The sequence below is a fragment of the Pseudophryne corroboree genome, chromosome 5, assembly GCF_028390025.1.
Source record: "Pseudophryne corroboree isolate aPseCor3 chromosome 5, aPseCor3.hap2, whole genome shotgun sequence".
Lineage (NCBI taxonomy): Eukaryota > Metazoa > Chordata > Amphibia > Anura > Myobatrachidae > Pseudophryne > Pseudophryne corroboree.
The window spans coordinates 488609696-488637235 of NC_086448.1; the positions used below are offsets into that span (position 1 = coordinate 488609696).

A 27540-nucleotide genomic window follows, 5' to 3' on the forward strand; every position below is an offset into this window, starting at 1 on the left:
GACTACTTGGAATAAGATTGGTATTACAGAAAAATAAACAAATGAAAGAATACTCTATCAACTGTAACTGTAGAATTTTATGTACCCTACTGTATTATTTCTTCATATAAATATAATAGAATGTTAGATCATTTGTAAACACTAAAGCCCCATACACACGGGGAGATGGTTATGTAAAAAGAATAATATATCTGCGCTCCACAGATGGATATGCAATGCAGGGTACAATAAATTGTTTCACAATCTATAAATCATAATACTCCCCTATTCAGACGAGTTTGGATACTTCAGTTATGTACGATAATGATATTGTTTTTTCAAGCAATCATTTCACAACAGGATATTTTCTCAACAAAATACATGTAAAAAGATAAAAATCATACATAGTGTAAAAACTTTCTACTAGTTTTCTAAACACATTTGCCACTCCCTAATCATGAATCAATGGCCCTCATTCCAAGTTTTTTGCTCGCTAGCTGCTTTTAGCAGCATTGCACACACTAGGCCGCCGCCCTCTGGGAGTGTATCTTAGCTTAGCAGAATTGCGAACGAAAGAGTAGCAGAATTGCAAATAAATAATTCTTAGCAGTTTCTGAGTAGCTCGAGACTTACTCCTACACTGCGATCAGCTCAGCCCATTTCGTTCCTGGTTTGACGTCACAAACATGCCCTGCAATCGGCCAGCCACTCCCCCGTTTCTCCAGACACTCCCGCGTTTTATCCTGGCACGCCTGCGTTTTTCCGCACACTCCCAGAAAACTGTCAGTTTCCGCCCAGAAACACCCACTTTCTGTCAATCACACTCCGATCACTTCAACGATGAAGATTCTTCATTCGGACGTGAGTAAATCTACTAAGTTTTGTGCAAAAATACTTAGCGGATGCGCGCTGCGTACCATGTCATGAGCATTTTTGCCTTAATCGCTCCATTGCGAAAATCGGCAACGAGCGAACAACTCGGAATGACCCCCAGGATTCTATCCAAATGAAGCTGCTCACTTTTCTTGCATGAAAAATGAAGAGATGGTGCATTTAAAGGTATCTTTAAAAATTAGGTGCTCTCATGAACTTCTTTTATCTTTAATGCCTGTACATCAAAGGATCTTTATCACCTGATATGATCCTCGTCCAATAATATTCAATATTCAAGGTAAGAATACAAATAAAGACTTTGTATTCCAATATAAAACTTTCCAGTAAAAAGGCAGAAATCCAGTTCATATAAACGGAGTCACTGTTGTTATGTCCTCATCTCTACATACACCACTGGTGCTGATGTTTGGAATCCCGGGAAAAAAGAATTCTTACCCAGAGGACCAGGAGATGAAATTTCCCAAATAAAAGTCCCTGGATAATACTGCAAGTCACCAAACAAACGTGTTTCGACCAGGAGGTCTTTTTCAAGGTGGTGCTTCCATGAAATCCAAAAGTATATTTATACCATCTGGGGTCCCGCCCCTACTGTGATTGGATAGTGGGCTTACATGCTGCAATATGTATGCACAGTGATTGAATTCTGATTGACTATGCTTGCTGTGAGAAATTATTAGGGGAGTATTATGATTTATAGATTGTGAAAAAATTTAATGTACCCTGCATTGCATATCCATCTGTGGAGCACAGAGATATTATTCTTTTTACATAACGGTATTCCATTTACCAGGTAGTGATAGCAGTAGTGATGTGCATCGGAAATTAATCGGGTTTTGTGTTTTGGTTTTGGATTCAGCTCCACGGCCGTGTTTTGGATTCGGATGCATTTTGGCAAAACCTCCCTGAAAATTTTTTGTCTGATTCGGGTGTGTTTTGGATTCGGGTGTTTTTTTACAAAAACCCCTCAAAAACAGCTTAAATCATAGAATTTGTGGGTCATTTTGATCCCATAGTATTATTAGCCTCAATAACCATAATTTCCACTCATTTCCAGTCTATTCTGAACACCTCACACCTCACAATATTATTTTTAGTACTAAAATTTGCACCGAGGTCGCTGGATGGCTAAGCAAAGCGACCCAAGTGGCCGACACAAACACCTCAACCATCTAGGAGTGGCACTGCAGTGTCAGACAGGATGGCAGATTTAAAAAATAGTCCCCAAACAGCACATGATGCAAAGAAAAAAAGAGGTGCAATGAGGTAGTTGTGTGACTAAGCTAAGCGACCCAAGTGGCCGACACAAACACCTGGCCCATCTAGGAGTGGCACTGCAGTGACAGACAGGATGGCAGATTTAAAAAATAGTCCCCAAACAGCACATGATGCAAAGAAAAAAAGAGGTGCAATGAGGTAGCTGTGTGACTAAGCTAAGCGACCCAAGTGGCCGACACAAACACCTGACCCATCTAGGAGTGGCACTGCAGTATCAGACAGGATGGCAGATTTAAAAAATAGTCCCCAAACAGCACATGATGCAAAGAAAAAAAGAGGTGCAAATAGGTAGCTCTGTGACTAAGCTAAGCAAACTAAGTGGCCGACACAAACACCTGGCCCATCTAGGAGTGGCACTGCAGTGTCAGACAGGATGGCAGATTTAAAAAATAGTCCCCAAACAGCACATGATGCAAAGAAAAAAAGAGGTGCAATGAGGTAGCTGTGTGGCTAAGCTAAGCGACCCAAGTGGCCGACACAAACACCTGGCCCATCTAGGAGTGGCACTGAAGTTTTCTAGCGAGAGGATGAGTGCTTCCATCCTCATGTGAATCTGAACCACTAGCCATGAACATAGGCCAGGACCTCAGCCGTTCCTTGCCACTCCGTGTCGTAAATGGCATATTGGCAAGTTTACGCTTCTCATAAGACAATTTTAATTTTGATTTTTGGGTCATTTTACTGAACTTTTGTAGTATACTTGACGACACAGAGGTAGAGCAATGGACTACTGTACCGTACTGCTATATACTGTATATATACTGGTGGTCACAGCAACATTCTGCACTGTCCCCTCCTACTATATACTGCGCACAACTAAAATGCAGCACAGGTATAGATGCATAGTATACTTGTTGACACAGAGGTAGAGCAGTGGACTACTGTACCGTACTGCTATATATACACAACAGGGGTTAATTTCTTTCTTATCCATAACATGGGGAGATGGACCCAGAGATGTGTGCTGAGCGATCTATCACAGAACGCTCAGCACATATCTCTCTCCCCGCTCAGCACAGCGTGTGCTGAGCAAGGGAGGGAAATGGGGGGAGAAGGGGGGCTCATTTCACCCAGTGGTAAAATAAGCAATGTGCTAGATTGAGCCTGCACGCAGGCCACTCTAGCACCGGCGATAGCGACACGCGGGACCGTGAATCACTATCGCTGTAAGTCATACACACGGAGAGATCCGTGCTTTACTTCTGAGCAATCTAGTCAGATTTCTTATAATGTAAGCACTGATCTCTCCATGTGTACCTCCCTTAAATGTGTACTGCGATATATTACTGTATCTGCACAAATATAGAGCAATTGGGCCAGTACGGCTATGTTTGTGGTCCAAAAAACACCGCATTATACTAATAAAATTTAATTCTGATCATTTTCTAACATTCTGACAGTGGTTGACTGGGTAGGTGAGCAGGGTGACAGATATCCCCAGGCCGGTCCTTTTTTCAGCTGGTTCCATTAACATAGCATCAATGAGCAAAGCAGTGCATGGCCCCAGCCAGTAAATATAGTGAATGCTTGTGGCCCTGACCCCCTCTCCCTGTTTCAACAATCACTGGATCTCTACCCCTAATCCCTAACTCCATGCCTTATCTCCTGTATCCGGCTCCACACTGCATCCTTCTGTTCCCATCTACTTCTCTATCCCCAGGTTCCCTCCAATACCCCACTGACACCCCACATTCTCCTGTCTTTTCCTAATCATCCTCCTGTCCCGAGATTCCTTACATCTCTAATATCAGGCAACCCACTTCCTCCTCTGTCCTGACTCTGCCTACTACTCATATGCCCTGGTCCCCACCTCCTCTAATCTCTGGCTCAGAGTCCCTATCTCCCCCTCCTCCTGTGTCCCCAATTCTGCCTCCAAACATCAAGAAGACAAGGAGCTACAAGGACATGCAACCTGAGTGCAGCAGCCATCAAACTGCTTACGAAGAATTTAAAGGGCAGAAGAGTGCACAACCAGTTAAAGAGAAATATTTAGCATTGTTTTCAATGGTGAGAGGAATAATCTGGTACACTGTATTTTTAAAAAGTGTTTAGGGGCCTATTTATCAAGATGGTTTTTCATAAATATATGCAGAAACTCAAGTTTCTGAACAATTTTATGTATCACCGCTGTTTAAGAATATCTAAGCCAAGGTATAGTATTGGGAGTGGCCTAATAGCAGAGGGTAGGCCATGCCTCCTAATAAAAAATGTATTTAAAAAATCAGTAAGTGTAGACGGTCACTTGCAGGTGGTGTAATCTGTGACCTCACGGACTCAGTGAGGGTTAGAAACAATGGAGTAAGGCAGGAAACTTAGGGAGTCAGGTTTCCAGGGAAAGCTTGGCAAAAGGTTGCAGCAGTGTAGGGCAGCATGAGTCATTTAACCTCAGCATAGTGAGTGTCTAGAAGCAAAGGCCACTGCAGCAATGTCCCCCTTCAGCTGCCACTCAAGGACCAGCACTTTGTGAATGCACCACAGGCTAAAATTTGCCAGCCAGCTCCTGCTTGATGATAATGTGATCAGAAGACTTCTTAAGCTCAATCACATTATCATGCCCCCAATGAATCCAGAATATATACGGATACTGGAACTAAGAGTAAATAATCAGATTTGCCCAAATTAGTAACTTTTCTCTGTGCTTCGTGTTAAGTCTGTGACTTACTGTATATTTCAATTAGGAATGAGTGGGTTTGGTTCCCTGAGCAATGAACCCTCCAGAACTTCACGTCCCGAGCCCAGATCCGAGTCCAGCTCGGGACTTCCCACAAGACTCAGAAACCAGAATGAGGCAAAACATCATCATCCCACTGTCAGATTCTCGCGGGCTTTGGATCCCATATAAACAGCTGCGTGTCACCGCCATTTTCATTCCGTACTTGGAAAGTGAGGGAGACAGACCTCTGTCTCTCTGTGGGTGGTGGTATGGGGTTAGTGTGTGCTCTGTTGGGGTGCTACTGCAGTCACTTTGGTTTATCTGTGCTGTGTTAGGGGCGCTGTCCTGGCTGTCCCTGCTGTACTGGCTGTCCCTGCTGTACTGGCTGTCCTGGCTGTCACTAGTGTTACAGCCAGGTGCTGCAGCTGTACATGTGTGTTGCTGTCCTGGCTGTAACTGTGTTGTGCAGGGGCACTGTGAAATATAGGGGTGCTGATGTCTTAATAACATTACACTGGCCCTGTCTTCTATAAAAGTTTGGGTGCAGTTAAAAATTAAAAGCACACTGTTCCTGTATGCTGTGAAATATAGGGGTGCTGATGTCTTAATAACATTGCATTGGCCCTGTCGGCTCTAAAAGTTTTGGTGTAGTTAAAAATTAAAAGCACATTGCTCCTGTATGCTGTAAAATATTGGGGTGCTGATGTCTTAATAACATTACACTGGCCCTGTATGTTTTATATATTCAGGGGTGCTGCTGCTGTTAAAATAACATTACACTGGTCCTGTATGCTGTAAGAATACAGGGGTGCTGTGAAAATAAAGGGGCACTGTTCTGTGTGCTGTAATAATAAAGGGGTGCTGTCCTGTGAAATGGAGAACAACAATTTGGAGGAAAAAATAGTGGAAGATCGGGAACCACTTGCAGTTCCTAGTACTAGCGCTGAACTGCTGCTGCCACCAGTCATGACATTGACAATGCAATTCCATCAACGTCGTCTGCTAAGGCCGATGCCCAATGTCATAGATGGCGTGTAAAAATCAAGAAACAAAAATTAATAATCAGAAAAAAAAAGAAATTATCTGATGAGAAACGTAAAATTGGCAATATGCCATTCACTAAATGAAGTGGCAAGAAAAGGCTAAGGCCTTGGCTTATGTTCATGCCTGGTGGCTCAGCTTCTCATGCTTAGCTTAGCCATCCAGTAACATCGTTGCACCTCTTTTTTTCTTTGCATCATGTGCTGTTTGGGGCCTAGTTTTTAAATCTGGCATCCTGTCTGACCCTGCAGTGCCACTCCTAGATGGGCCAGGTGTTTGTGCCACAAACTTGTATCGCTTAGCTTAGCTTAGTCATTGCACCTCTTTTACTTCTTTGCATGATGTGCTGTTTGGGGCCTAGTTTTTAAAAGTGCCATCCTGTCTGACACTGCAGTGCCACTCCTAGATGGGCCAGGTGTTTGTGCCGCACACTTGTGTTGCTTAGCTTAGTCATCCAGCTACCTTGGTGCAACCTTTTGGCCTAAAAACAATATTGTGAGATGTGAGGTGTTCAGAATAGAGTAGAAATTAGTGGAAATTAATTTTATTGAGGTTAATAATACCGTTGGATCACAATTACCCCCAAATTATGTGATTTTAGCTGTTTTTACGTGGGGTTTTTTTTTTTTTTCAAAAATCATTCAGATAGAAAACCAAAACCTTTAAGGGTGGTTTTGGCAAAACCAATCCAGATCCAAAACACGAGCAAGGATCCAGATTCAAAACCAAAACACAAAACACGAAAAGTGCCCACCGCAAATCTCTAATTTCAATAAGGGTTTTCATGTAACCAGGACACAGTGAGTGTTACATGCTTCTTTACTGAAAAACTGCAGGAAACCAAAGACACAGAATGATATTTGTAAGCCAACTATTACAAACACAAAATAAGATCTGTTTTAACCTTCCGTCAGAATACATACACAGCAATATATATATATATATATATATACACCACACTCCTCCCAACTTAGATAAAATGCAGACATACAGTAGAAAAAAGGTTAGCACTATGCAATATTTACATCACTGCAGAAGGCTACAAATCAAGCCTCTGAGGTGCCTTACGAACTCTGTCTGGGTAACGATGTTTAAATTCCGTAGTGACTGGCTGCTTTAACAAAATCACACTTGAAGGTTCAGCGACAGCAACCACACATCCAGCTACTGCACGATTAGTTGAAAGAAATGAGAAAAGGTGGGCAGGGTCGTGAAGTGTTACAAAAACTCACATCCTCAGATGATATTGAGTCTTTTTTTGGCACTTTGTAATGCACTGCCATACAAATAAAGTGGCCAGAGGAGGACTGGGCTGCCAGGTTAGCTCTTTGTCTTACAGGTCAATCACAGCGAGCTTATATTTACCTGACAGTTGCTGAAACTAGCATATACCCTCATGTAAATGAGGCTATACTCAACACTGTTGGGGTGACGGGCCCCAATAAAGCCCAGGAGTTCCTTTATTGGCATCTGAACCAATCAGAGCCTCCAAGAGTTGAGCTGGCCAAATTAACCAGATTGAGTAAAGCGTGGCTACAGCCAGAGAAGCATACAGCACCATGCATAGTAAAAATTGTTGCTTTGGACCATACTATTAGACCATGGGGTACAACACTGGGCCCTGCAGGCTGATCCCCAGACATTTGAGGAGTTAGGAGTAATGATAGAGTGATACCTTACCCTTGGAAAATTAACCAAAACTAAGTAAGGGTGGCAGCCACTACCAAAGCCCAGAACTCAGGTTCCCATTGCTAAGGTAAAACCCCTGCCTCCTACGGTGTGTTTTGACTGCAGTGAACCCAGTCAAATGTGATGGGACTGTTTGAAATAGGGTGAAATGATGGATGGCAGCACAGGGAAAGCAACTCATCCTGTGGTCAGCATGGCTGCTGAGACCATTTCCCCAGCAGAAACCACCCTGATCCCTATGATGGTGCAGTTGGATAGTCAGGAGATCTGGGCATTAGTTGATACTGTCAGTGCACTTCTCATTGTCTGCTAATCAGACACCTCTGGGGGCTGACCAACTTTAATCCCCTGTCAAAGTATTGTACATACATGGGGATGTCAAGGAGTGTCCATGTGTCCATCTACCACTACTAATAGAAGGCCGGCCATTGAAAGTGGTAGCAGCAGAACACCTTATACGCTGATCCTGGGCCATGATTTTACGTTGCTGTAGGAGGTGGTTACATGGCATGATGACAGCAAATGGTCAGCAGCTGAGGCGTCCCAGGAGCCAAGGACCATAGGTGGCCAGAGCTTAACAAACAAGAAAGCTTACTTAGTTGGTGAAGTGCAGAAAAAAACAGAGACTGAGGACCAGTTGTCCCCTGTTGGTGAGCAAGTGTCTTTAAGGGAATTTTGCAGAGACCAACAGTATGATAAAGTGGTTGCTGCATTGCCACCAATAGGTGTGCTATACTTTATTTTGAAAAATTATTTGTTGTACCATATAACCTCTTTGCAGAGTCAAAGGGTAGAACAGTTATTAGTACCCCCGAAAACACAAGCAGTTGGTATTGGGTTGGCACACATGCATCTGTGGGGTGGCCATTTAGGGCAGGAGAAAACTCTCCGATGCATACAGTAAAGATTATTTTGGTCTGGCATTCTTTCTACAGTAAAAAGGTATTGCCAGTAATGCCCAGTGTGTCAGAAGACATCACCCCAACCAGGGTTTATGGTGCCCCTTGTTACCCTCCTTGTCATTTCTGTGCCTTTTGAGAGAATTGGTATAGATCTGATAAGGCAGGTGAAAAAATCTGCTTGAGGGTATCAATACATACTGTACAAGTAGTAGTGGATTATGCCACCACATACCCAGAGGCCATTCTACTATGGAATTTGAAATCTAGCACTATTGTCTGGGAATTATAGGCACTGTACACCTGCCTGAGAATACCGAAAGAGGTCTTAATGGACCAAGGAACTCCTTTTGTGTCTCATCCAATTAAATATTTGTGCTGACTGGTGGATAGGATTATTACCTCAGTTTACCACCCGCAAACAGATGTCCTAGTAGAATGCTTTAACCAAATCTTTAAACAAATTATAAAAAGTCACTGTCTGAGAAAAAGCGAGATTGGGACTTACTCCTACCCTAATAAATATTTGCAATACGAGAGGTGCCCCAGTCCTCTATGGGGGTTTAGTCTTTTTAAACTCTTCTATGTGAGGCAACCTAGATGGATTTTAGATCTGTTGAAAGAAGGGTGGGAACAACAGTCATGCCAAGAACCTAACATCATTCAGTTTGTGTCCCAATTGTATAGCCAGTTAAGGCAAATTGTGATACTCCTGAATGAACACATGTATAGGGCCCAACAGCCGCAAAAACGTAATTATTACCTGACTGTGGTCAACCATTCTTTTAAACTGGGAGACAAGGTACTGGTTCTTGTACATACCAGTGAGAGTAAATTTTATGCTCAATGACGAGGCCCTTATGAAGTTATAGAATAAGTGGGACCTGGTAAATATGGGGTTCGACAGGAAGGTAGAAGGAAGGAGGCACAAATCTACCATGTAAACCTGTTAAAACCCTGGAAAGAGAGTGCTGATCAGCACTTACTAGTGGCTAAGAAATGTCAGGTACCCATTAAATATATCCTTAATCCTAGCCAGAAACAGGAAGTAGTGAACATAGTGTCACGAAACCAGGATGTGTTCTCTTCCATTCCAGGGAAAACCCAAATCATCCAGCATGATATTGTTACTCCCCTGGGATGGTAATAAAACAGAGGCCATACCGTATACCCGGAAAAGCGGACAGCAGTCAAATGAGAAGATGAGGAGATACTGTGCCTAGGTGTCATAGAGGAATCAAATAGTGAATGGGATAATCCCATTGTCCTAGTGCCTAAGCATTTGGCTGCGTTAAGATTCTGCAATGATTTTCGTAAGTTTAATAAAAAAATTTAGAACTCACCAGATTTATAATTTGGTTATAGCGACTTTATTCAAAATAATGGTACTGTCATGGGTTCCAACTTGGCACTGGCTTAAGCCATCCTATATACAGTATGGCAGAGTTTCAACAGACACATATTGCCTACATTTGGTGCTTTCTTCATGTACTATAAAAAGTGTATTGATTTTTTTTTCCGATATGGTTGAACATAGAAATTCAATTTGTAGACATGGTAGATTAATTTAACCATTTAGATACTCCAATTAATGCAATAAATTTGATGTGATGATTTTTTTGGTACCACTTTATACAAGAACAATACAGATCGCAATTCCCTTTTACACTCAACAAGTCACTACCCAAGTACTTTAAAAGAAAGCCTTCCAATTTCCCAGTTTTGATGGATTTTAAGAAACAATTCCACATTGGCTTATGCAGAGATTTGCAGTCAGAGGACAAAGAAGAGGTTGTGAGAAAGCAGGAGGACCACCATTCACATGGAGGAGATAATATTAAATTTTTTATCACATCACCTGACTATTAATGATTCCAATGTATTAAGTAAGGGGATCTCATTTGTGCCATCTGTCCACTTTGATCCTATGCAATGGAAATTTGAAAAATATAAATTGAACCATCAGTTGAAACTACACAAATTCTATCAAGGATCTAAAGCCTAGCCTAATGTACAGAGAGACGATGACCATCCCCCGCAATTGCACACATTTCAGAAGAGGTTTAGATTTAAACCATTGTCTAACAATGCATCCATTAAGACTTTCAATTGTATGTTAGACAATATAATGTAATCTGATGTGGTACCAGTACCAGTTTAATGTGCAAGCTCGCAGGGTAGGTGCTTTGTGCCCTGGGCACTGCAGCCTGAGGGCATGGCTGCAGTCACCCCACCAGTGTCATCCGAATTAAGTGTGTCTGCTACCCACACCACTTGCACTCCACTGCCCTTACCCCTGCTGACCGCTGGCCTCTTGCCCCCTATTCTTTTCCACACCCTGCTAGCTGCACCCCCCCCCCCAACTACTCAAGTCCACCCAGCACATGGGCAAGAGAGCAGGAGCATGGGGGACCTACAGATGTGGATGCTGGCTGGATGGTGAGAAGACACAGGCTGTGGGGAGGAAAGCACACATACATACACATACACTCACACACTCTATCTATGTATAGATACATATATAGAGAGAGGCTCTACCTGGTGCAGTGTGTATAAGGGGCTACAGGCACAATGTGTATAAGGGGCTACCTGGCACAATGTGTATAAGAGGCTCTACCTGGTGCAGTGCATATAAGGGGCTCTACCTGGTGCAGTGTGTATAAGGGGCTACCTGTCTCAATGCGTATAAGGGGATACCTGGCACAATGTGTATTGGGGCTACCTGGTGCAATGTTTACAGGAGGCTCCACCTGGTGCAATGTATATGAGGTGCTACCTGGTGTAATGTGTATAAAGGGCTACCTGGTGCAGCATGTATAAGAGGCTTTACCTGGTGCAATGTGTATAAAATGCTCTACCTGGTGCAATGTGTATAAGGGCCTATATGGTGCAATGTTTATGAGAGGCTCTACCTGGTGCAATGTGTATAAGGGGCTACTTGGTGCAATGTGTATAAGCACCTACCTGGTGCAACATGTATAATAGGCTCTACCCTTTGCAATGTGTATAAAAGGCTCTACCTGGAGCAATGTGTATATGGGACAACATGGTGCAATGTTTACAAGATAATCTACCTGGTGCAATGTGTATAAGTGGCTCTACCTGGTGCAATGTCTATAAGGGGCTACCTTGTGCAATGTGTATAAAGGGCTGCCTGGTGCAATGTGTATAAGAAGCTCTAGCTGGTGCAATGTGTATAAGGGGCTTCCTGGTGCAATGTGTATAAGGGGCTCTACTTGGTGCAATGTGTGTGAGGTGCTACCTGGTACAATGGGGGTAATTCAGAGTTCATTGCAGCAGCAAATTTGTTAGCAGTTGGACAAAACCATGTGCACTGCAGGTGCGGCAGATATAACATTTGCAGAGAGAGTTACATTTGGGTGGGTTATTTTGTTTCTATGCAGGGTAAATACTGTCTGCTTTATATTTACACTGCAATTTAGATTTCAGTTTGAACACAGCCCACCCAAATCTAACTATCTCTGCACATGTTACATCTGCCCCACCTGCAGTGCACATGGTTTTGCCCAACTGCTAACGAATTTACTGCTGTGATCAACTCTGAATTAGGCCCAATGAGTATAAATAGCTCTACCTGGTGCAATGTGTATATGGGATGCCTGAGGCAATGTGTATGAAAGGCACTACCTGGTGCAATGTGTATAAGAAGCTCTACCCGGCGCAATGTGTATAAGAATCTCTACCTGGTGCAATGTGTATAAGAGGACCTAGCTGACACAGTGTGTATAAGAGGCTCTACCTGTTGCAATGTGTATAAGAGGCATTGCTTGGTGCAATGTGTATAAGGAGGTACCTGGCGCAATGTGTATAAGAGGCACTACCTGGTGCTATGTGTATAAGAGGCTATATCTGGTGCAATGTGTGTAGGAAGCTCTAGCTGGTGCAATGTGCATAAGGGGCTACATGGTGCAATATGTATAAGGAGCTAACTGGTGCAATGTGTATAAAAGGCTCCATCTGGTGTAATGTGTACAAAGGGTTTTCTGGTGCAATATGTATAAGAGGCTCTACCTGGTGCAATGTGTACAAGAGGTTCAACCTGGAGCAATGTGTAAAAGAAGTTCTACCTGGCGCTATGTGAATAAGGGGCTACCAAGCACTATGTATATAAAATGCTCTACCTTGTGCAATGTGTGTAAGGGGCTCTAACATGGCATAATGTGTATAAGGGGCTACCTAGTGCAATGTGTATAAGGGGCTACCTGGTGCAATGTGTATAAGAGGCTCTACCTGGTGCAACATGTGTGAGGTGCTACCTGGCGCAATGTGTATAAGTGGCTCTACCTGGTATAATGTGTATATAGGGGACCCAGGGCAATGTGTGTAAGAGGCTCTATCTGGTGCCTGTGTATAATAAGTTCTAGCTGGTGCAATTAGTATAGGCTCTACCTGGCACAATATTTATAAGGGGCTTCATGGCGCAGTGTGTATAAAAGGCTCTACCTGGTGCAAAGTGTATAAGAGGCTCTACCTGGTGCAATGTGTGTAAGATGCTCTACCTGGTGCAATGTGTATAAGAGGTGCTATTTGGCACAAAAGTTTACAAAGGGCTATCTTGTGTAATGTGTATAAGAGGATCTACCTGGCACAGTTTTTTTAAGAGGCTCTACCTGGTGCAGTGTGTATAAGAGGCTTTACCTGTTGCAATGTGCATAAGAGGCACTACCTGGTGCAATGTGTATAAGGAGGTACCTGGCACAATGTGCATAAGAGGCACTAACTGGTGCAATGTGTATAAGAGGCTATACCTGGTGCAATGTGTATAGGAAACTCTAGCTAGTGCCATGTGCTTAAGAGGCTACCTAGTGCAATGTGTTATCAAAGGCTCCATCTGGTGCAATGTGTATAAAGGGCTACCTGGTGCAATGTGAATAAGAGGCTCTACCTGGTGCAATGTGTACAAGAGGATCTACCTGGTGCAATGTATATAAGAGGTTCTACCTGGTGCAAGTGTGAGTAAGGGGCTACCTGGCACAATGTATATAAGATGCTCTACCTTGAGCAATGTGTTTAAGGAGCTCTAACATGGCAAAATGTGTTAAGGAGCCACCTGGTGCAATGTGTATAAGAGGCTCTACCTGGTGCAATGTGTGTAAGGGGCCCTAACATGACATTGTGTGTATAAGGGATACTATTGTGTTGTGTAATGTGACTGACAGACGCTACTGTGCAGTGTAATGTGAATTGGTACTATTCAATTACCACGCCCCCTCCCCATAAAGCCACGTCCATATTTTTTTATGCTTGCCTTTGGTGCGCACTGTCCCTCTTTTGAAATGGGGGGCTTGGGGGGGCAAAGGAAATGTTCACCCTAGGTAACACAAGGTCTAGAACAGCCCTGTGTGGTAGCTAATATTTTAAAATTGTGACAGTATAACAATTTAAGAAAAGAAGAATTTCAAGTATAGTCTGGTCTGTCTTCATACACTGATATTGCAATACGACCCCCGGCAAAGGTGTAGTATGGTATGCTGGCTGTCAGGGTCCCGGCACACAGCATACCAGTTCCAGAATCCCGACGACCGGCATACCGACAGCGTGGCGAGTGCAAATGAGCCCCTTATGGGCTCACTGCGCTTGCCACGCTGCGTGCATGGTGGCACGCTATGCGTGCCATGCTATCTATTCTCCCTCCAGAGGGTCGTGGACCCCCAAGAGGGAGAAACGGTGTCAATATGCCGGCTGTCAGGATTTCGGCACCGGTATACTGTGCGCCGGGACCCTGACAGCCGGCAAACTGAAGACCACCCCACCGACAAGGGTGGAGCAATTGTTGTTCAATATTTACATATGTACAGATTAGAATTATAGCATCATTTATGTGACACAAATGTTTGCAATTTGTTTGAAATGGAATTCCACAGCTAGATTAGTTGTTCCCAAACATTTTTGAATCATGGAGCCCTAGCGTATCAATTTTTTTTCTCAGCACACCTAGGCCAAAAGTTTCTTAATGAGAAATGTATTTATTTATTAACTGTTTTTTTTAATATAGCAAAGCATATATTCCTATAACGGTTTCTTTTAACTTTTCACCATCAGTGTGTTCATACCAAATACAATTACTCATCTCATTGGTACATAGCTCCCTTTTAGTCAAAGCCATATGTTCACTGAAAGGTATTTTTTAAACCAAATCCACCGCAGACAGATGGTACAGATGTAGTCCACTCTCAATATTGCATGGTGAAGAGTTAAAAGAAACCGTTATAGGAATATAGGGCTATGCTTACAGGTCAGGTGTTTGTGCCGCACACTTGTGTGCTTAGCTTAGTCATACAGCTACCTCATTGCACCTCTTGTACTTCTTTGCGTGATGTGCTCTTTGGGGACTACTTTTTTTTAAGTGCCATCCTGTCTGCCACTGCAGTGCCACTCCAAGATGGGCCAGGTGTTTGTGCCGCACACTTGTGTCGCTTAGCTTAGTCATACAGCTACCACATAAAAACAATATTGTGAAGAGTGAGGTGTTCAGAATAGAGTAGAAATTAGTGGAAATTAATGTTATTGAGGTTATTAATACCATAGGATCAAAATTACCCCCAAATTCTGTGATTTTAGCTATTTTTGTTTTTTACAAAAATCATCCAGATCCAAAACCAAAACCTGAAAGGGTGGTTTTTGCAAAACCTATCCAGATCCAAAACACGAGCGAGGATTCAGATATAAAACCAAAACACAAAACTTTCTTTAAGTGTATACAGTTGTGTATAATAACATTATTATGAGCCATGGTCAGTAGAGACTGTTAATTAATAAGTAAGCAAGGGCCCCCATGACCTTTCAGATGAGCTTGGAGATAAAGCATAGGCATTTATTCACCTACACATATGCAAACACTGTTACAATAATAGTAATGTAATGCTTATATTGTCAGCAAAAAACATAGGCCCTCATTCCGAGTTGTTCGCTCGCAAGCTGCTTTTAGCAGCTTTACACACGCTAAGCCGCCGCCTACTGGGAGTGAATCTTAGCATAGTAAAATTGCGAACAAAAGATTTTCAAAATTGCGATTACACACCTCATAGCAGTTTCTGAGTAGCTTCAAACTTACTCGGCATCTGCGATCAGTTCAGTGCTTGTCGTTCCTGGTTTGACGTCACAAACACACCCTGCGTTCGCCCAGACACTCCTCCATTTCTCCAGCCACTCCCGCGTTTTTCCCAGAAACGGTAGCGTTTTTTCACACACTCCCATAAAACGGCCAGTTTCCGCCCAGAAACACCCACTTCCTGTCAATCACATTACGATCACCAGAACGAAGAAAAAACCGTGAGTAAAAATCCTACCTGCATAGCAAATTTACTTGGCGCAGTCGCACTGCGGACATTGCGCATGCGCATTCGCGACTAATCGCTACGTTGCGAAAAAAAAATAACATACAGATTAATAAAAAACCTTAAAAGAATTTTAACAAGCCAACAGTAGGAAATCTTGTCAATGTCAGGTAGCATGCATAACAGATGCACAATAATCCCAACCCAGACATTATTATTATTATTATTATTATTATTATTATTACATTTTATTTATAAGGTGCCACAAGTGTTTCGCAGCACCGTACAAAGGACAGTACAGAGAGACAAAACTTAACATTACAGTAAATAAATAACAAAAATAGAGTACAGGTAACAAGGAGCACCACAATTCTCAAGACATAATACAGCTAAGATGTAAGTAGTGAGGGAGTGATCAACGTACTACTAGGGGCTGGTGGCCATAGATGCAGATGAGCCTTTACCAGCAGGAGAAAAAGCGGTAAAGATGGTAGCTGAGTAGGAGAGAGCTTCGAGTGAAATGTGTTGAGAACATGGCTTAGATCACAAGAGGAAAGAGGACCCTGCTCTGAAGAGCTAACAATCTAGTGGGAAGGGTTGACAGACAGAGGACATGAGGTGCAAGCAAGCGGGAAGTAGCCTGATGGCAGTATGCAAGCAAAGCTGAGATGTTCAAGGCATGAGGCAGCGGGATGGAGGACTAGGATATATGAAATAGACCTGCCCTCATCAACATAATGGATTGCAGTTTCTGGATTGCTCTATCAGAAAAATGAGCTGCAAATCAGTTAATAATCACTATACACTTACAACAAACAGACCCAATAGGTTTGTGAAATCCAACCTGTTAGATTTCATGATTTATCGATTCATATCATAATTTGGTTGGAATCGGCAGTTGGTGAATCCCATGCATTGACAATATTTTTTAAACAATGATCCATGAAATGCTGAATTGCCCGAATTGATTGCTGATGTGTGGTCATATTAGTTGAGGCTCTAAATTAGTACACATTTCTAATGTACTGTAAGGAAACAAACATATTTCCTATATTGTAGTTGAACTTAAGTCCAAGACTATAGCAGACCCTCTTTTTATGCTTAAGAATGTCTAAAACTGAGACAATCAGGAAGAGTATCTAAGCAAAATAACTACTTTGGTCTACAAAAAGTTATGTTTATTTCCAAGAACGTTTAGTACAAGTTTCAGCTTATCATTTATTTACCTTCTTCATCAAATTATTTCAGATGTTATTTAACCAAGTAAGATTGATAGAAAATTACTAATCATGAAATTCAATAGTTTATTTTTCCCACATGTAATTGCTCTTCATTTCAAGTAAGCATGTTCTCTTTGCGGTTTCTGGCAAACAAGTAGCTTAGCTAAGCAGACAATCTACTGGTATCTGCAGAGAAGCTGGAAAGAAGCAATGTGATGCAATAAATGTGTGATTTTTTTTAATCAATACCAAGAAATGTGTATTGCTATTAACATTAATGTTATCTTTATTATACCCATACTTATAGTTCTGTACTCTTCTTTTGTAGAAATAAATGCTCTACCAGCCGTATAAGATGGGATGTTAAGTCACTTGTTATTAGAACAATAGTTCTACTACATTTGAATTACCATTATGCCATAAACAAGCCAAAGTACAGTTGCATGAGATTTTCCTTTATTCATAACAAAATACTTATCTGAATTCATGGACTCATTTTAGTAGCTGAAAATTATTGTTATAAAATGATTGTTCAAGTCTGGCTTTGAACTTCAAAAGCATAAGATCACAAATAAAATCTCGGTGGATGGAAGTAAGGGTTGGATCGTTGTTCAAATATTCCTTGCATGCAGCTATGCCTTTAGAGTGTTCAATGCATGTGTACAGGGATTAAACATCCACTGTCGCCCATATATACGTGTCCTTCCACTCCACTGCTCCAAGTATATTGAGTATTGATGTTGTATCTTTCAAATATGATGGTAATGCTATCACATACTTTTTCAAAAAAACATCCACGTATTCTGATAAATTGGAGGTTAGTGAACCTATGCCCGCTACTATTGGTCTGCCGGGTGGATTAATCAGGGATTTATGGATCTTTGGTAAAAAGTAAAAAATGGGGGTAATGGGATTGGATTCGGTTGCCTTCATTACCACCTACAATCAACACGAAAAGACCATCAGGAATTCGCTCATGAACCATTGGAACATTCTTCTCATGGACCCAGTACTTAAGGACATCCTACCGTCTGAACCAGTTCTCATCTTCAAGAAATCTAGAAACCTGAAGGACCATCTTGCACCCAGTCTGTTGAAGGAGAAGTCCACCAAGAGCACCCCAATGCCAAAGTGTGTGGGTTCCTTTAAGTGTGGGAAATGTAATGTATGTAAATACCTACATCCGAATCGAAAAACCTTTAGCGACATGGAGGACAAGAAACAATACACCATAAAAGAATTCATGAACTGTAATACCATGTCCGTGATCTACTTACTGGAATGCTCTTGCAAAAAGAAGTACGTGGGCAAGACCAAAAGACCATTAAAGACGAGGATCCAGGAACACATAAGGAATATTAAGAATAAGGTGGAGAGCCATACTGTTTCTAGACATTTCACATTACAGCATAACTCCAACCCTGAGGATCTCACGTTCAAGGCGATTGAGCATGTATGTCTGGGAGAGAGAGGAGGTGACCTCGCGAACAAACTCTTGAGAAGGGAGATGTACTTGATATTCCAGCTACAGACCTTGCAACCTACGGATCTGAACGAGAGCTATGAGATTGCACCCTTTCTATGAGGTGCTGTATCCTCCAATACTCCCCATTTCCTTTGTCGCCACATTTGGTCTTTTGCACATTCCTTAGTTTTTGGGTGTCCATGGCACACTATATTAAAGTAATTGAATCATCAGGGCTCGTGTGTTAATTTGCGATCGGGTTTCTGGCGATAAGATGTTTACTTTTCGTGTACAGTCAAACCACACTGGTACGCCCAATCTCGTCCGATCTTGGAAGCTAAGCAGTGTTTGGGCCTGATCAGTACCAGGGAGGGGGACTGCCTGGGAAGATCAGGTACTGTAAGGACTGACAAATAACGTCAAGCTAACCAGTGACCAATCCATTACCACATGATATTAACCAGGTTGACACCATTTATGACTCACCTTATGACTTATAACACTATGAACTCTCTGAGCTTAAATATCATCACCTTCCCAGCATCACTCTCATATTGTTTATATATCCATTATTAGGTTCAATACTCTGCGCTTGGTTCTTCCCCCCTTCTCTTTCCTCACAATCTTTGGGGTTGTAATCTTACAACCATTTCTCTTCTTTTTTCTAATTTCAGTAATTAGTGGCACTTGCAAATCCTCTTATCACCTATGTGTGGCTTTTTAACAGGATGTCACTTTCTAGATACACATTGGTAGCGTTGTGTGTCTGTCACTTTAATGTATCATGTGGGCTAGTATTATTCCCTCATATAATAGTTTCCAGCATGTTTTATCTGCAAAAAAGAAACCAGTACATAGATTTTACCATATCTTTTCTGTTTGTGTTTTTATTTATATGGATCCGTCGTCATGGATACCGATAAACCACGATTCTGGGTCTCCAAAGACTCCTTAAAGATGGCCACTGCATTTCCTTTATCCTCTTTGGAGTTTCCCTCCAACAACATGGCCGCCGCAGCACTTAATAAGAAGGACATACACAGCATGGAGACCTGAACATAGACTGTTGCTATCTGGAGAGGCTGCAGGCGCATGCGCAGTGAACGAGCAGCGCCGCCGGTGCATGCGCACTAGCAAAACCGGAAGTGGGGCGGAAGTACCTGGAGACACGTGACACGTCACCTCCGTCACCGGAAGTGTGGCGGAAGTGCCGCAATTCATCACATTTTTACAGTTTTGAACATTCCTAACGTCATTTGAGCCTTACTAACCACTCGGTTTTAATGTGTACATCCCTATGGTGACCTCCTTGCCTTAGGCTATGTTTCAATTGAGTGTCCTTGATTTCTTTTAGGTTATATTTTTTCATTAGATCACATGATCAATTATGATGACATCACCAACCCTGAGCTAGTATACCAGGGGTATAAATAGGCATGTTATCTCATTCTGTCCTTACCCCTTGAAGAAGTCTGGTGGGACGAAACGCATTGAGCTCCCTGCAGTGACCCCCTTGCCTATTTTTAAAGATAAGTCAGAACTCCTTACCTTTTACAAAGACCTTTTATGTTTATATATTTTTATCAATACTTTGAAGTACTTTTTATGTTGTGATCCACTTTTATGTGATATTAATGCTCGTTTGGATTATTATATATTTTTTGGCTTTTAAATCTAAAAATTTTAGCAATTGCATTTTAAACAACACAAATCGCCGGTACCCTTGTCCCCCCATTCTATACTCTTCCTAGCAGTACTGTACCAGTAGTGCACTCTTTAGGGTTGGCAGACACCTTTTAATAAGGCTTCGTGTGTTTTTCTTTTAGCAATTTTATTTTTCATGTTTTACTGAGAACCCACCTCACAAGTGGTGCTGTATCATTTTTTGCTACACATATATATATATATATATGTAATATACATATATAACACACATATATACAAACACAAACATATAATCAAACACACATACATACAGTTCATACACAAGCACAAACACAAACCCACATACATAATGTACATACCATACAAATACACACAGAAACAAAGATTTAAAACTTACATATACAGTACACAGTGGGCTGGGAGCAGAGGGGCAGACATGTGAGGATGGAGGGATCCCCTGGCCCCCGGGACACTCGGTGACTGCAAGCAGAGAGCTGCATACTTAGCTCTCTATGGTTGCTGCAGCTCCGCACCCGCGATTGCTGTCACAGTCGCTGCTTTTTTGCTGAGACGGAGACACAGCTGTCTCCATCTCAAAAAGAAAATTTGGCTCATCAGGGGGGTTTCCAGGTACTCAGAACCCCCCCCCCCACCACACGCATGCACCCCTGAGTTCTATATAACTAGCAAAGTAATCTGGCATCTCCTGAAGAATACACAAGAACATTCATAATCACTTTGGATGTTGTTTATGTGGACTACAGTACTTTATAGTTCTACTTAGTAGATGTTAAGGGCTTGATTCTGAGTCACATGCTTATGTGGCCACTTTTCCCAAAGGCTGAAGCATTGAAGTGAATTTCATATGCAAATTGCCTGAACTCAGTGACAAATCTGTGAGTCTGAAAGAGCAAGCCTATCTTGTTAATTGTTCTAGTGTCTGCAGCAGGGATGGACTGTGGTCTGAATTCTGCCCTGGCATGCACGTGCATGCGCCATTTACGGGGGTGCACACATGCGCCATGTAAAAGGTCGCGCAAGCACTAAAGTTGGGGAATGCCATGAGTCAGGGGGGTGTGGACTCATGGCATGCCCTGTTTCCATGGACATGGGCAGGGGCATGCGACCAGCACATGGGTACATGCTGCAAGTCATGGGGGCGCGGATTTGTGGCCCGCCTCCATTTCTACGGAGACGGGAGGGTAGGAGGGGGAGCGGCTAAAGCAGAGAGCCAGAGGCTGCATTGTGCGCAACCTTCCCTACTCTCTGCCTGACAGGTCCAGCCCACAAGCCCATCAGACATTCTGACATTTGCCAGAAGTGCCAGATGGGCAGTCCAGCCCTGGTCTGCAGACACAACTGCTATCAATAATATCAGCACTTGTACAAGCACTTGCTAGGTGCAAGAGAGCCATCAAAACAGTCTTCCATTTTCTATACACAGGACTCAGAATCACATGGAGATGTACGTACATACCCATGACACTCCCATGATACTCCCTTCAGAAATAGCTGCACGGTGAATCTTGATACTTGCCACCAAGCTGTCGCCCAGAAACACTTACAGTATTATCTTCTCCATTTGGCCAAGATGCAGCATGCACACACTTACTGTACTTGCAACTGTGGATATGTGTACACAATTTTTTGCCATTCACATACATGCACGGATGGCTCAAAAATGGGAGATGCCTCCATTGTCACAAATGATTCAAACTCAGAATCTGTTCCTGTGCAAGGAAAGTGTTTTTTGATGAAAGCAGAGAGACATCAATTGTGCAGCCGTTGGAATTATTTTTGACCTGATATTTAAGGTCTGTTCTTCATGAAAAAGTGAATGATTCAATTGGTGGATCCATCGTGCCAATTGCTTCTGAAGTTCAAGTTTCCAAATTCAAGTTCATTCTATGAAATTCATTTATAACATGTCCAGCAGTTCACCTTTGTATTATACATGTGCTCAGAAGTAAACAGTTCAGCAACAGTTGTTCTTTTCAATTCCATATAGTCAGCATGTTTATTTAAAAATAAATACATCAGTACTGGTTATGAAGCTAAAAATGAATTTCTCACTGCACAAATAAAACCTGAAGGCCTGAGCAGAATCATGTAAAGTTGGCATCAGTATAAGACAGGGACTCCCAGTGTGTCATATAGGCAATGTAAAGCAATCTCTCATTACTCAAACATGTAACAGGGCTTTAAAGTAATAAACAAAAGAACACCAAAATACCCTGGCACAGTAATATCTTTTTGTAGTACTACATAAAATTGGGCCACATATGTTTAAAAAAATTGAACTTTTATGTAAGGAAAATAATCTCAGTGCTAAAAATTTTTTGATATTAGGGCAACAACATACAGGGCCACAAGTAAATGTAATTGCATTATTGCAGTGAAGTGGCAATACATGTAAAGGTAATGCTTCCTCACACTACATGGAAGAGTCTACCAGCTGAGAAGCATGCACTGAATCCTGCCATCTACTCTAATTGTTTTAAATATATCGGAGTGGTAGACAAGAATCCCTGCCTGATTCTTAGCCATACATTTCCTATAGAATATTATTATATTCTGTCAAAATCCTTACATTTTGTGACAATACATCATGAAAAATAAAATAAATGAAATAAAACTTTCCCATCTTTATGGACACATTTATACTTACAACATTCACCTAATGAATAAAAAAGCAACATTTCTTATTTGCAAGTCTTTCAAAGTTGCCATTGGCCTCTTGGTATTTGTGACTCCATACACGTTCCACTTCTTAATGCTTTAAAATTCTGCAGGTAGAAAGTAAATGCCTTTGATTTTTTTTTCCTTCTCCTAACTTAGAGATGTGTCCACATTTACCTTTCCTTTTTTGTGTCATATCTCACAAGATAATTAGCACTACTAAGATGCTCCATGATGGGTAGAGATTGGATGGATCCCAATTTTTTTGTATCAAAATAATACCCACTCCTTATAACTAATTAAATCTCAGCATGAGGGAATTTTTATCATGAATGGTAGCCTTAATTGGACCCTAAACATACCGATTGATTCATCTAGGGATGTCGGTAGGTTCTTGAAAGATGAGGATCAATGAGTGTGAAGGGTTTTTCATGACCACAAGCTTGCTGATGTTTGGAGACTACTGGTAGCAGTATTAATTTTATATAAAAAACAGATCACAATGGGTTGTTATTGATCTGTTATGTATAATTACATCTGGTGCCTATTGTAGACTCCTGAGTACTTGCCCTTGTCAGTGCTCAGTGACAAATTATAAATATGCAGCCCCCAACATTAGATCTGGCTTACAAACCCTTTTTCAGTTAGTTGAGTTTCCTGGTTACAGAATGTTCTCAGACAGAAGCATTCTAATGAACTACACCAACCTACTCTTTTGAATGGCATTAACATGCTAATTACAAACTTCCCATGGGCTAACAAAAGGTAATTCTATACCTGTCCTCTATGACTTTTAATTAGCAAAACTAACATGAAAAGAAAATCATAAGTCATAATATTTCCCATATACCTATAATCTCTATACTGATTATATACTTGTCGCTGTCACAAGTCTCTTTCCACTATCTTGATCATTATTGCTGAATATGAGACATCTATGTACAGATGTGTCCACAATTACATTTCTGAAAACAGTGCCATGGCACTCAATTTGGCAGGGCATCAATTCCTTGTGTTGTTGTGCTATGATGTTGTGCCATGACAATTCATAGTTTCACCACTGGGTGGCCAGTGCATCACGTAACATAGCTTTCCACCTACATTTGCTGTAGAACAAATTTTTTAAAGTACTGAAAGTGGACAAATGAAGGATGTTTACTATACACCAAGGTAGGCTAGTGGACTAATGCTTTGATTTAGTAAACCAAGTACCCAGGTTTGAACCCAAAGAAAACAACTTTCTTTTAGATACATTTTAATTCTTAAAAAAAGAGTTTAAGTATAAGCAGACATCATTTAAAGTGAACAACAAGTATGGTATATCAGAAACCTTTTTCTAGACTATTAATTATAATATACACATTTTATAAAACTAGAACTGATGTAATATAAAAGTGTGTTTAGTCAAGCAATGGATCAACTTGTAAAAGGAGATGAAAGTGGGTGCAGATCGAGTATTAGTATATGTATAGGAAATAAATGGTTTACAAGAAAACTATGATATTATTAATATATACTGTATAAATCTATTCTTGAATTTAAACAAATTACACACTGATACTTGGATTTGAACCCCAAACAGCTTCTATGATATGCAGTGACCTTACCACTACACCACAATAACTATATGTGAAAAACCTCTATCTTTTAAATCCTACATAGTAAAACTGGACTGACACTTCATTAGATTTCAAAAACTGAAAACAGTTTTCAACAATCGTTAGTATCAGATTGTGATAGCAGTTACAATAGGACCTTTTACTGTACAGTATGTGTAGGTAATGTCTGCAGGCCATTTCATAAGCCTGCCTGCAGTATCACTGGACAGAATCGTCCTCTCAGACTTTCTGCTTACACAGTTTCTGAAAATTCCACCTGCTGTCTGAAAAGTGGTACTGCCCTATATTTCAGACGCTTTACACATGGCCTGCCATGTATGTCTTGGCAGGAAAGATTATCTAGTGCCATGAATTGCAGGCCATGACACTTTTTTCAGAAAGGTAATCATGGACACATTTGTATTTGTTCAAATGTAGGATTAATTCTAAAAATAAGTAGGTGTAAATGCCCAAGCACAGATTTGGTGCCTGGACATTACTAACTCCACTGCTGGCCATGATCCACTCAAACATAAAAACTTGTGAATTCCATAAATTCTCCTGGTTGGTTAAAATAAATGTTTTTAAAATGAATATCTTAACAAGGCTGCAGTATGCCTAGCATACATTACTGATACAAATCTCCCATCCTACCTGTCAGATCTGCAGAAGTTAGCCTGTATGTTTGGGAAATGTTGTATAGGCCAAATGCCAAATGTGGGTTACAGTTGACTTGGTTTCAGGGTTATTATCCATCAGTCCTGCTGAAAATGGTTTTACATTGGTTTTGATTAGGAAATACACAGCAAAATGTCTAGGTGAAAAATAGTTATCTATAGATACCTATACATATTACACCCTGGCTATCTACCTTACACAAACTGCACTCCACCTACCCTATACTGCTGGCACAGGTTTTGCTCCAGCAGGAAATTGTCATTCTTTTTATCTCCTCTCACCCTCCTAATAACACAGACATTTTCCCTGCACTCCAAAACCAGGTTTATAGAGCCTGGTCATGTTCAGGTCTCCATTGAGTGTGCACCTGGTGAAAACAGATATTTTCCCAATTTTTGTAAACTGTGAGATCATTTTTCCTTATCTGGAAGTGACCAGTCATCATTCAATGCGAGGGAAGGTACACTTTTTGAACATCTTTGCATAATGATTTTCCACTACAGAACACAATTTTGGTTATCTACAAACTGCTTGTGGAGAATATGTACTTGCCATAGTATGTAGACCAGTTGAGCAGGGATTTGCCCAGTCCATTGGCTAATAGCAAATAGACCAAGGTGTTTCCATTAACTGATGCTTGCTCTCTTAGGGGTAAATTTATCACAGTTTCCATTTTAAATCAGATTTTGATGTGATAATATCAATTAATTTTGCCTTGTAATATTCAATCTTATCAGAGGGATGGATCATAAAAAAAGGTGCTAGTATAGAGCTTGCTAGAAACCTTTGTCCCAGAAATGCTTTACTATTAGTAATGCAATGGCATTACTAATTCCAAAGACAAACTGTTTATTCTCAACTTTCCGCCCCTCCTGTCTATGATCCACTCAAACAAGAAAAACTTGTGAATTCCATAAATTCTCCTGGTTGGGCCGAAAAAATGTTTTTAAAATGAATATCTTAACAAGGCTGCAATATGTCTTGCAGATATTACTGATACAAATCTCCCCTCCTACCTGTCAGACCTGCAGAAGTTATTTACTGAGGCATGCTCTGCGCATGCCCGTGAAGGCAGTGCAGAGTGTGGAGTGTGCAGCCAATGTCAGTTAGGACACCAAAAAAATGTTTATTAATGGAAAATTCATATTAACAAAAAACTTTACCTGCACCCAGGGATCTCTGATCAGTGAGCTACATCTATAACCTGATCAGCTGAACTGTGTGGTCAAAGGAGCTGTCATCCAGGAGTAGCTTGGTTGACCACACAGATTCAGCTTACTGGGTCACAGAAGCAGCTCACCATTCATAGATATTCATGTGCAGGTGAGTGTTGGTTATTAATTTTCTCTTCTAAGCATTTACTGTGTGTTCTTTTTGTTTGCAGCCTGTGTCCTGTCCACATTCTATTCTCCTTTCTTCTTCTTTGTTTACTGGTTTCTTTCTTTATTATCATATTAAGATTATTTAGCATTCATGTTATGCTAGTGTAGATCTGAATCCAAATTGTGCAAATCTATACTGGGAGAAAGTACATGTGATACAATCAAAGATTATACAAGTGAATGATAAACTGGGGAGTTCCTTAAGTTAAATGGGATCTTTGAGCCCATGGTGTTCGCAGCAATGAGGAAAGTAAGACAAATTTAATAATTTCAGGCTCTATTTGAGCTCACAGTTGAGATGTGGTCTCAAAAATGGGATTTTGTCCGTAAGGGACACTGGAGGCTGAGTACACTGGAGATAGACGGGTTGGCTATCAGAAGCTGGCACTTTAAATTAATTGAAGAGTATGCAGACTCCTCCCCCTCTATCCCCCAGAAGCCCAAGTTTCAAAACCGGAGCCGAGGGAGACATAACAGAGAGGAACATATACCAAACGAACAACAAACACACCATCCATGAACCTGAACCACAACGCAGGCAGGAAACAGTGCTTGTTGGGTGTCCAGTGTCCCCTATGGATTTTGAGAAAACGATTTATCGGTTAGTACCAAAATCCCATTTTCTCTAGCATCCACTAGGGGACACTGGAGGATAAGTACAATGGGGACGTACCAAAGCTGTCCCTGTGGGTGGGAGAGCACTATCTTTATGAATCTTCAACACAAGTCGACCAAACCACGAGGTGGCAAACGTATCAAATTTGTAAAACTGTAAAAACGTATGAGTCGTGGACCAGGTTGCCGCATGACAAAGTTGAGAAAGAGAGGCCCCATGGCTTGCAGCCCATGACGGAACCACCAACCGAGTGGAGTGCGCTGAAATAACCACAGGAGGCCATCTAGAAATAAACAGGTAAGCCTGCCGAATGTCCAATTTAATCCATCTCACTAAGGTCTGTTTTGAAGCAGGCCAACCATGCTTGACCGCAACATACAGCACAAACAAGGCATCCAATTTTCGGAAGGGTGCAGTACATTCCACATAGATGTGAAGCGTCCTAACAACATCCAAAGGAGACAAATCCCCTGAATCCTCATTGAATGCAGGAACCACAATGGGCTGGT

General features: G+C 41.4%; 1 pseudogene; it reads left to right on the forward strand.

Moving 5' to 3' along the window:
- Positions 1 to 18700: 18700 nt before the first annotated feature.
- On the forward strand, positions 18701 to 18819 carry LOC134930161 (5S ribosomal RNA; annotated as a pseudogene).
- The last annotated feature ends 8721 nt before the right edge of the window (positions 18820 to 27540 follow it).